We start from the raw sequence: 11,407 nt of genomic DNA, 5'->3' as shown, positions 1-11,407 counted from the left end.
AAACAGGCTCCAGGCTCCGAGCTGTCAGCCCAGAGCCCGACGCGGGGCTCGAACTCACGGACCGCGAGATCATGACCTGAGCCGAAGTCGGCCGCTTAACCGACTGAGCCACCCAGGCGCCCCTATTTATTTTTGAAAAAGAGAGAGACAGAGCATGACCGGGGGAGGGGCAGAGAGAGAGAGAGGGAGACACAGAATCCGAAGCAGGCTCCAGGCTCCGAGCTGTCGGCACAGAGCCCGATGCGGGGCCCGAACCCACAAACCGTGAGATCCTAACCTGAGCCGAAATCAAGAGTCGGATGCTTAACCGACTGAGTCACCCAGGCACTGCAATCTAGCGTCTCTTTAGAATGTCTGTGTGTGCCCCTGAAAATATAATTCTTGAAGAAACTCCTGGAATACTACGGTAACCAAGCATAGTCTCAGTTAAAATAGTCATTTCCATAAAATATGTTCAAATTTCTGTTTTAAGTCCTTTGTGAAATGAGGCAGGACATATATTTTAAAATGTCAAAATAAAAGGCCATATGACTTAATCTAATATATACGGAAATATCTATAGATTTTCTTATGGGAAAAGAAAAGAAAAGTATCTCGTTCTATTTGGTCATTTCTGGGACCCGGCTAATCAAGACATCTTGAAAAAAATTACATTTTACTTTTGGGGAAAATAATCTGAATGTAGAGAGAAGCGGGCATATTCCTCAAGGTCCTGCCATTCCAAGACCGGGATTAATTTAGTCAGCTCTGGCTGCTGTAAGAAATATACTGGGGACAGGAACTCAAACCACAAATGGAATTTTCACAGTTCCAGAGGCTGGAGGTCCAAGATCAAAGTGCTGGCCGGTTGCGCATCTGCTGAGAACGGGCTTTCTGGCTTGCATATGGCCATTTCCTTGCTGTGTCCGCGCAGGGTAGAGAACCGAGGGAGGAAACAAGTCCTCGTCTCTCTCTGTCTTTTAACATTTATTTATTTTTGAGAGAGCACGAGTGGGGGAGGGACAGAGAGAGGGGGACAGAGGCGCTGAAGCAGGCTCTGGGCTGACAGCAGAGAGCCCAACGTGGGGCTTGAACTCAGAAACCTCGAGATCATGACCCGAGCTGAAGTCAGATGCTCAACCGACCGAGCCGCCCAGGCGCCCCTCGTGTCTCTTCTCACAAGGGAACTGGCTGCATTATGAAGGCTTCACTCTCGTGACCTAGTTACCTCCCTCCGAAAATCCTGTTGGGGAGCAGGGTTTCAACCTAAGAATCTTAGGGGGCCATAGACACACATGCAGTCCGTAGTGGATTATTGACGTTGTCTTCCAGATGGTCATTATTAGTATTTTTTTAACGAGCATCCTTTTAATACAATCCAGATCATTTCTGTCTTTGTTTACCACCCGTTGCCGTCGGAAGCATTTTTGTCATGGGTTCTCCCAGTGGGGCTGAGCAAGGCTGAGAGTGCAGTGATAGGGCAAAGGAAAGAGGGAAGGGTTCAGGAGAGAGCAGGGAGGGAGGACGCGCGGAGGGTCCTGATGCTAACAAGCTTGCTTAACTCTCAGAGCCAACCGAGCCCATGGTCTTTTTTTCCCCCTCTTTAACCTCCTTTATCATTTTTTCCGGCTTAATTGAGATATGACTGACACACAACACTGTGTGAAGTTCCAGGTGTGTAACCGTGTTGAGTTGATACACTTAGGTATTGCAAACTGATTACCAGCCTAGCCTCGGCTAATGCCTCCACCGTGTCACCTAGTAACCATTTCCTTTTTGGTGAGAACAGTGAAGATCTACTCTCTTGGCAATTTTCAGGCACATAATACAGTACTGTTGACGATAACCATCATGGTGGACATTAGGTCTCCAGACCTTACTTGTCTCCGAGCCTCTGCTCTTGACCTCGACCCTTTCTCTGTTCCTCCACCCTAGACACACCTCGCGATCGGCAATTCGCTTGATGTGGCTTCACTCTCACCCTGTCTCTCTGCCGGCAGCCTGGACGTGCTGGGCACTGATCCTCGTTGATAGAATGAAGGAACACCTCTAGGCTTTCCTTTCTCGCCGACGCTCCAATGATGTGTGGTTTCTTCTAGTGGCTTCTTGCCGGTAATTAGGGTGGGTGGGATGTCCCTGCTTCCCACAGCCCCCTGGGGTGGTTCTCAGTGAGGCTCCGGAGCAAAGCTGGCACGTCCTGCTGGTTGTAGCATCTGATGCCTGCCCGCTGCAACGGTGCCCTTGAAGATGTCACTCTCTGTGGCAGGTTCTGCCTCTTGAAGTTCCAGTGGTTGCCCATCCTGAGGGGCCAGGGCGGTGCAGCTTCCCTGAAGAAGCTTCCGGAAGGTTTCTCTCCCCAGCTCATTTATCCATGTTGTGTCCCAGCTTCTGATCCTGTCCTTAATTCAAAATGTTGGCATTATCTTCACCATGGCTTTATTTCGGGACATGAATTTAAAAAAAAATTTTTTTGTTTTACTTAAAATTTTTTTTCTTCAAAATCTGAAGTGTCTGATTTATTTATTTTTATTTTTAATTTAGAGAGAGAGAGAGACAGAGAGAGAGAGAGAGAGGGAGCACCGGTGGAAGAGAGGGACAGAAGAAGAGAGAGAGAATCTCAAACAGGTTCTATGCTTGGTTCAGGGCCCATCATGGGGCTCGATCCCCTGACCCTGAGATCATGACCTGAGCCCAAATCAAGAGGAGGATGCTTAACCGACTGAGTCACCCAGGCCATCCCTGATTTTGATTTTTTAAAATGTCTTATTTTATTTTTGAAAGCAAATGCAAACAAGGGAGGGGCAGAGAGAGAGGGAGAGAGAGAGAGAATCCCAAGCAAACTCCGTGCCGTCAGCACAGAGCCTGATGCTGGATTCAGACTCACAAACGGGGAGACCATGACCTGCGCTGAACTTGGATGCTTTAACTGGCCGAGCCACCCAGGTGCCCCCTTGATTCTGATCTTTTAAAAAATGCCTTAGAGGGGCGCCTGGGTGGCTCAGTTGGTTAAGCGTCCGACTTCAGCTCAGGTCACGATCTTGCGGTCCGTGAGTCCAAGCCCCGCGTCGGGCTCTGGGCTGACAGCTCAGAGCCTGGAGCCTGCTTCTGATTCTGTGTCTCCCTCTCTCTCTGCCCCTCCCCCATTCATGCTCTGTCTCAAAAATAAATAAATGTTAAAAAAAAATAAAAAAAAATGCATTAGAATATCATTCCCCCCGATTACTGAGGTTTTAGGTGACCTTTTACATTTCATCCTCAAATGGATGCCTAACATTTCTTTCCAGCCTCAGCTCTGCCCAAGCAGTGATGCTTACGCTTAGAGTCTTGTAGAAGCTTCTCATGAATCAGGTCCTCTGGTTGGTGTCCCCTCTCTTGAAGCTGGTCCCAAAGATGACCGCTATGCCACCCTCGATTGCCCTCTTCCCTCCAACTCACGCCCAGGGGTGATGTTCCACCGAAGCAAATGCATCAAACACACGCCCATGTGCGGACACACAAACAGAGCCCCACTGATGAAATGCTGCAATCTCCTCCTTCATCCAAATCAAAGGCGTGCGCCATTAACACGTGCAAGGGGACTTCTCCTGGAGGCCACCGGACTGCTAGTTAGCTCGGCAAACAGCTGAGCTCTGAATAAGTTTGGGCTTGCCAGGCTCTCCCTGCTAAAGAGGGTCGATTCTTCTTCCTTAAAGAGAAGACAGCTCAACTTCGCAATATCTCCGCACTCCAAAGAGAGAACATGAGTCTCTGGAAGACTGTTAGCATCCTTACCAAAACACTCATTTACACCGAGGTATTAACCACTGATGATAATTCAAGGCATCCCCAAAATGTGCTGGCAGAGATCGAAATGTTACGCTAAGGAGAAGAATGATCGGGATGGGATTTTAGGCATCTGAATAGTATTGGGTTTCACTCCTTTAGGCCCTGAGACCCAAATATTAGGTGGTTGGAAGAGCAAAGAAGAGGGGTTTTAGAAGAGGGCTCGACCAAGTCTATGCCACTCTACCTTGACCTCTGTCCTCAGCGTTTCACTGTGGTGTGGGGACTGTGGGCACTGCTTTCAACTTCCAACCCTGTACTTTGAGTACATGGTCTGAGCCACGGTCTCCTCATCTGTGAGATTTTTGTTTTCTGCAAAAAGCTTTCTTGTTTCTGTTTGTTCTGTGGCTCGGGAGAGGGCGAAGGGGTGGTTGAAAAGCTGTCTACTGGCTGCGAGAGACACTCGGGCACCAGGGGGATGCCAGAGGGGCACCAGGGAGGCTGCTGGGCTCCAGAGGCTCCTGGCTGTGCTCAAGGGTGAGCCTTTCAAAGAGATCCTGGCCCAGCCCCGCCTGGAGGCGGCCAGACCGCGGAAGTAAGTCAGGCGGTTGCCCATCTTCTTGATGAGTTGCACCTGCTCACCTAGGACGTGGTCCCCCAGGAGAGATGGGGTATCGATGGTACCAATTTCACACCGTTGGAAGGATTTCGTGAGTGCATTAATTCCAGTTGAAGGGGGCCTGGCACATAGTAAACACTCAGTTAAGGCACGCTCTTCTGAGGTAATTTTGTTTTGGTTATTCGTGGAGGTGGAAAAACATGAGAGATTGACTCTTGCTTTTCCAGAAGGTTCTTCTGGTTTTTTAAAAATTTTTTAAAAATATATTTTGAGAGAGAGAGAGAGCGAGGGAGAGAGCGAGTGAGCAGGGGAGGAGCAGAGAGAGAGAGGGAGAGAGAGAATGCCGAGCGGGCTCTGAGCCTTCAGCACGGAGCCCGACGCGGGGCTCCGTGTCGCCGTACATGACATCATGGCCTGAGCTGCAATCAAGAGGCAGAAGCTTAACCAACTGAGCCACCCAGGTGTCCCTCCCTTATGATTTTCTCGATAACATTTTCTCTTCTCTAGCTTACTCGGATTTTCGACCGCCCGGGGGGTCGGCACCCCGACGTCTGCATTGTACAAGATGCACCGTGTGTCCTCTCTGGGGGTTTGGGGGAGAAGGTGCATTGCTTCTCTCCTCCTGTCATCTGAGCTCAGCTTCTGCCCCTTGATGAGGGAGCATCGCAAGTCTGCAGACATGCTATCAACACGGGGCGGTGCCCCTCTGTGCATTGCTCGCCGGACCTCAGCCCTCTGTTACAGGTGCCATCACCTCCCAGCCCATCCTCTGGGAGGGGTTCTCAGCCTGGGTGTTGCAGGGATAGAATTTAGCAGATCTGAGAACTTGCAAAGGAAAAAGTCTCACACATTTACATTCACCAAGTTGACTTCTTTAAAAAAATTTTTTTAATGTGTATTATTTAGCTTTGAGAGGGAGAGAGAGAGAGCACGAGCGGGGAGGGGCAGAGAGAGAGGGAGACACAGAACCCGAAGTGGGCTCCAGGCTCCGAGCTGTCCGCACAGAGCCCGACGCGGGGCTCGAACTGACGAACCGTGAGATCATGACCTGAGCCGAAGTCGGACGCTTCACCGACTCAGCCACCCGGGCAACCCCCAAATTTACTTCTAATGTAGCAATTTCTTGATTACCGCATAGCAATACCCAAAGTTTTGCCAGCCGTGGAAGCCACAGATACTTTGCTATCACATCCCGGCAGTTGTGGATATCCGGAAATATTATTCACTCATCATTGGTGTTGGGATTACGGCAGGTATTAAACTCCGCTCTCACTCTTGTTACTCAGTGCGTTCATCCAGAAGCACCTGTGTTCCGGCATCTCAAATTTGTTTTTTATAGACGTTTCAGTGATTTCATTTTAAAAGCAATTGACTTTGCTTGTAATCCTATGGATTTTATTTTATGTGGTTTTCGACGTTCTTCCGAGCAGGGTTTTGCGGGATTCACCAGACTGCCCCGGGGGGTCTCTGCCACACACAAACAATTCCAGAACCCCTCCTTTGGACCAACTTCCATCATTTGGAAACAGCCAGCCTGAAGGTGAGACCGGAAGAGAAGGCTGCCACATTCTCTTCCCTTTCTGTCATCCGACAGCGTCGAGCGGGGTCATCCCACATTTACAAATGTCTCGGGGCAACAAGGAAGCTGGCAGCCAGGAGGCCGGGGCTCCAGTTCCACTGCGGCGAGCTGGGTGGCCCCGGCCATGCCACACAACCCATCTGGCATCAGCTGCGTCTGGGGAGGTGAGGGGACGGCAAGCTCCAATGCTGTCAGGGCCGGGGGGGCCCCAGGGTGGCTCAGGAGCGCGAGGCGACGTGTGTACCTGTGAACCCTGGAGGGGGGCCTGGGGCTCTCGACACATTTAAAGAGAACAGTGGCTACTTACCCACAGCCAACGGGTGCCAGGTGGGGATGCGACCCCAAAGTTGCCAAGTCTCTGGAGTTTTTTTTTTAGACAAACCTGAAATCTTGGGGCGCCCGGGGGGGCTCCATGGGTGAAGCGTCCGACTTCGGCTCAGGTCACGATCTCGCGGTTCGTAGGTTCGAGCCCCGCATTGGGCTCTGTGCCGACAGCGGGGAGCCTGCTTGGGATTCTGTCTTCCTCTCTCTCTGCCCCTCCGGGCTCCCTCTCTCTCTCTCTCTCTCTCTCTCTCTCTCAAAATAAATAAATAAACATGAAAACAATTTAAAAAAATTGTCACAAAAAAGCTTGAAATCGGGATTTTTATGGGAACTCTCCCCTTATGAAAATATTGGTTCAAAATTTAAAAGAGACCTTGGATAAAAGCAGTACCTTTGCAAGCTTCTGGCTGATGTGCCCTGGCCCCCGTGGCTCCGATAATGACGAGGATGAGGACGGTGATACACGCAGGCACGGAGCACCTGTTCTGTGCCAGGCACTCGGGGCTCACGAAAACTCTGTGAGGCAGCGCTATTATTTCTGTATCTTAGACGAGGAAACTGGGTGCAGAGAGGTTAAGTACGTACCCAAAGTTGCCCAGCTAGGAAGTGCGCGAGCGGGGTCTTGAATCTGACCTGCCCGCCGACGCAGCCCTGAAGGACCCCTGACCACGGAGGATGATGCCCCTGAAGGCGTGTGATGTGCTGTTCCAGTAAGCACGTCCCTCTGCGGCATAGTGACAGTGGAGGCCCTGTACAGACAAGGGCCTTTTTCTGGGTTGACTGATGGCTGAGGACCGATGCTCTACCCTCACCCCACACCTGTGCCGAATCCTCCCAAATCCTCCCAAATCCTCCCAAAAGATTTGTCCGTCTGGAACCCCAGAATGTGACCTTTTTTTTGGAATAAGAGTCTTTGCAGATGTAGTTAAGGTGAGGACCCCAAGATGAGATCATCCTGGCTCAGGGTGGGGCCCGAGGCCAGTGAGACAGAAAGAGGAACCCAGCAGACACAGGGTGATGGCCAAGTGCACCCAGAGGCCAAGACTGCAAGGACAAGGCCATGAGCCAAGGGGCACGGAGCAGCCAGAAGCTGGGAGAGGCAGGAAGAATCCTTCCCTGAGGCCCCAGGAGGGAGCTCGGCCCTGCTGACACCCGCCGTTGGGACTCACAGCCTCCGGGCCTGGGGGAGGAGGAGTCTGCCGTTTTAAGCCGCTTAGTTTGTGGTAATTTGTAGTCACAGCCCTCCGAAGCTCAAACAAACAAACAAGTAAAAATAAAAAGAGGGAAAAAGAAAGCTCCTCTTCATTCAGTCTCCGGACGGAGACCAGGGCTGCTGGGGTGTTTGTGGGAGGGACAGGCAGGTGCCTCACCTGCTCGGGAATGTGGCTCTGAATTCTAAGCATCTTTCATGCAGGCGCGCTCGTGCATGCGAGCGCAAACACATGCGCGCGCGCGCGCACACACACACACACACACACACACACACATACACGCCTGTGACACGCAGACTTGTCTCCTGGCCGTGATCCGTGGCTTTGCTCTCGCCCTTTTCTGCACGCATCAGGGGCCGAGCAGGCTGGAACCCTGGCCTCCACGCTGACAAGGGCGGTTTGAGCGGCCTCTGTTTGCCCGAGTGCAGGGCGAGGGCCGCGCTTTTCCATCGAAGAAGGAGTTTCAGGCTTTGATAAATGACCGTTTAATGCTGGCAGCACAGCTGGCTAATCACTGGGCAACACCAATCATCATAATTAGTGATGGACTAGAAGGGCGAGGTCCCAGCCTGGCCGTCCTTCTCGGCCTGACTCCTTGCACTAACCCCTCCTGGGCCCCGGGGATGGCAGGAAGCAAAGGGGATCGTCAGAAAGAGGAATGTTCTCTGGAAGGCTGGACGGGGCCTTCTGAGGAGCCCCACACCTGAGTGGGCTCAGGGGAGGTGGGCCTGGAGGAGAACCACAGACTCGCCAGATCATCCAACTTTTCAAGAGAATCCAAAACTCCAGGTTGTTTTGTTGTTCACTGTGATTAAACAGACACAGTGTAAAACTGACCATCTTTGCCATTTCAACTCTGTGACATTAAGTCCATTCCCACCATTCTGCCCCCATCACCACCCTCCAACTCTAGAACGTCTTGTCTTCCCAAACTGAAACTCCGTCCTCACCAAATCTACTCTCCCCTCCCTGTCCCCCCAGCCCCGGGCAACCACTGGCTTACTTTCTGTTTCTATGAATTCAAGCAGGTTATTTTTGAAAGAGTGAAATCTCTTCCTTCGAGAAAGTGGACTCCTTCGCCACGGGCCACCAGAATGCACCCGGGATTTCCGGCGTTCCAAATTATCGCAGCCCAAACCCAACCCTTGACTTTCCCATAGGATCGTGCTCCCTGTTTGACCTCTGTCCTCTCTTACCCCAAATGCAGCCATCAGCCAACCCCGTCAGGATGACTCTCCACAGCCGTCTTGAACCTGATTGCTCCTTACCATCTCTTCCATTTCGGTCCTAGGTGTTTCAGGCAAAACACCTTGGCCTGGACCTGAGTGGTCCCCACAGGGCCCCACAGTCTGTTCTTCTCCCTAACATCTCTGGTGGCTTTGGAATCAGACAGCTTGGGTTCAAATTCTGACTCTGTGACTTCTTGTTCACATGATTTTGGATGCATCTCGCAATGTCTGTGTGCTTCAAGTGGTTCATCAGATGAGTAGAAATAGGAGTGGAACCCATCTCAGGGGATGGAATGAGTTTATCCATATAAAGCCAATTAATGCAAAGGATTTTATTATTACCATCATAAAACAACCATGGTTTCTATATCTATGATTTCAAAAGATAATTATTTGTGTGTCTACCCATCTCCTACTTGGAATCCCTGGAGAATAGGGACCTTAGCTAACTGATCTGTGTTTCCCGAGTCTGGACCATGACTTGAACCAATTTAGGAAGTGCTCAATTAAAATTTGGGGAAAGAGGGAAGGAAGGAAGGAAGAAGGAAGGAAAAGAAGGAAGGAAGGAAGAGTAAAGGAAGGAAGGAAGGAAGGAAGGAAGGAAGGAAGGGTGGAAGTTTCTCCAATGAAAGGTTAGGACACACCTAATGCACCACGTCTGAAGAGAGAACCTCTTCCAGGGTCCTGGGATGGGTGGGATCCCCACCTTCACCCCAGATCACAGGAGCACATTCCCTTCTTGTTCTAATTATTGACAAGTAACAAACCATCCCCAAGCTCAGTAGCTTAAAGCCACGACCAGTATATATCTGTTGATTTTGTGGGTCAGGAGTTTAGCCAGGGCTCACCATTGCTCTTCATGGTGTCAACCAAGATCATCCGAAGGCCGGTGGATGGGCTGGTCTTCAAGGTACAACGTGGTTTCACTCAATGTCTGGTGCCTTGGCAAGGATGGCTGTGCCGCTGGGCTCAACTGGGATTGTCTATGACACATGGCCTCTGCCGTATGGTGACGTCAGGGAGTCAGGGTCCTTCCGTGGAGGCTGGATTCCCCTGGAGGAGGGTCTCAAGGGGCTCGGGTAGAGCTGCAGGCGGGGGCCTCTTATGGCTAGCCCCCAAAGTCCCAGAACACCCCTTCTGTTGCATTCTACTGGCCAAGCAAATCACTAAGGCCGGCTCAGATTCCGGGGGAGTGGGTTCAGATCCTACCCCACCGTGGGAGGAGTGGCCAAGGACTCGTGGCACCGTTGATCTACCACACTCCGTCTCTCCCTTGCAAGTGTTTTAAGCCAGGGGTCACTAGGTCTCAGGGACAGTTTCTAGTGACTCTGTGGATGCCCTGAACGTGGTTTTGTACAGATGTGCAAAATGTGCATTTTTTTCAGGGAGATGGGCTGTCAGGAAGACCATGAATCATCCCTGCACGGTGGTCTTTCTTTTTACTGAGCCGTATCTCATCTCATGGCTTACACAATTTTTCCAAGAAAACATCAACAGGGTCATGGAAGCTATTCAAATCATGCAGAATGGCAGGCCACCCTTTCATCCCCTGCCCTCCTCCTCTCTCCTCAGAGAGAATCCTTAATGTATCTTTCAAGATGTTTCCCATGCTTTACATAGAGGTGCAAAGTTTTTGCAGATGTAAACAGCCTCATTCCCTGCATCTATATATTTGCATTAAAAAATTTTTTTTTTAACGCTTATTTATTTTTGAGACAGAGAGAGACAGAGCACGAGCAGGGGAGGGGCAGAAAGAAAAGGACACACAGAATCCGAAGCAGGCTCCAGGCTCCGAGCTGTCCGCACAGAGCCCGACGCGGGGCTCGAACTCACGGACCGCGAGATCATGACCTGAGCCGAAGTCGGACGCTCAACCGACGGAACCACCCAGGCGCCCCTTCAGTGGAATAATCTTAAAAGGCTCACAGCCATAACTCATTTCACTGCGTCTGCCAACTGGCCGATGACCCCGTTTTCGCCTCCCAACCCTATGAGAAAGGCCCTCTGATCTGACCCATTTGACAGAGAAGGAAGCTGGGGCACTGAGAGGTCGAGAAACTGTCCTGAGGTCCCATCTGTAGTCATCTGGAAGAGCTGGGACCTGAATCTGTCAGGCCCAGGGCTCATGCTGTTCCCCATTAGTTTACAGAATTCTCTAGACTCAAGCGGGGGTGATTGGCCAAGGACGAGGGAGAGATGCGGACATGGGCTCCTTAAAGAGACGCCTGCTGAGTGCTCTACCTTTCAGCGAGACCGGCACCTGTTGGCGTTCATTCTGTAAGGAATGAGCCGTGAAAACAGAGGTCTGGCATTGGGAGCCCAGGACGGCGAGAGGGGGGCGGCAGGGGAGGGGGGGAGGGTGAAATTACATCTCATGCAGGGGTGGTCACAAGCTTGGAGCCACTCTCTCCGGGTGGTGTCCTCGCCGGCCGCTTCCTACACATGTGATTTCCAGCGGATTCCTCCATTTCTCCTGCCTTGGTTTTCTTTTCTGTTACTTGAAAATGAAATGGTTTACCTTGCGTGACAAGGGACACCTGGTGATAATGTATGTGGCGGTGATGTGGACAGCGTATAATGTATGTGGTTACACGTGACGCCCGGCACACTGTAGGTTCTCAAGAAAATCTAGTTCCCCTCTAGGGTCTCGCTGTTCCCGGCCAAGAAGGGGGAGTTGTACATTAGGAGGTGTATTTTGATGGTC

This window comes from Herpailurus yagouaroundi, unplaced genomic scaffold (genome assembly GCF_014898765.1).
Source record: "Herpailurus yagouaroundi ecotype Mexico unplaced genomic scaffold, PumYag 246, whole genome shotgun sequence".
NCBI classification, from domain to species: Eukaryota; Metazoa; Chordata; class Mammalia; order Carnivora; family Felidae; genus Herpailurus; species Herpailurus yagouaroundi.
This window is presented reverse-complemented; position numbering follows the sequence as displayed.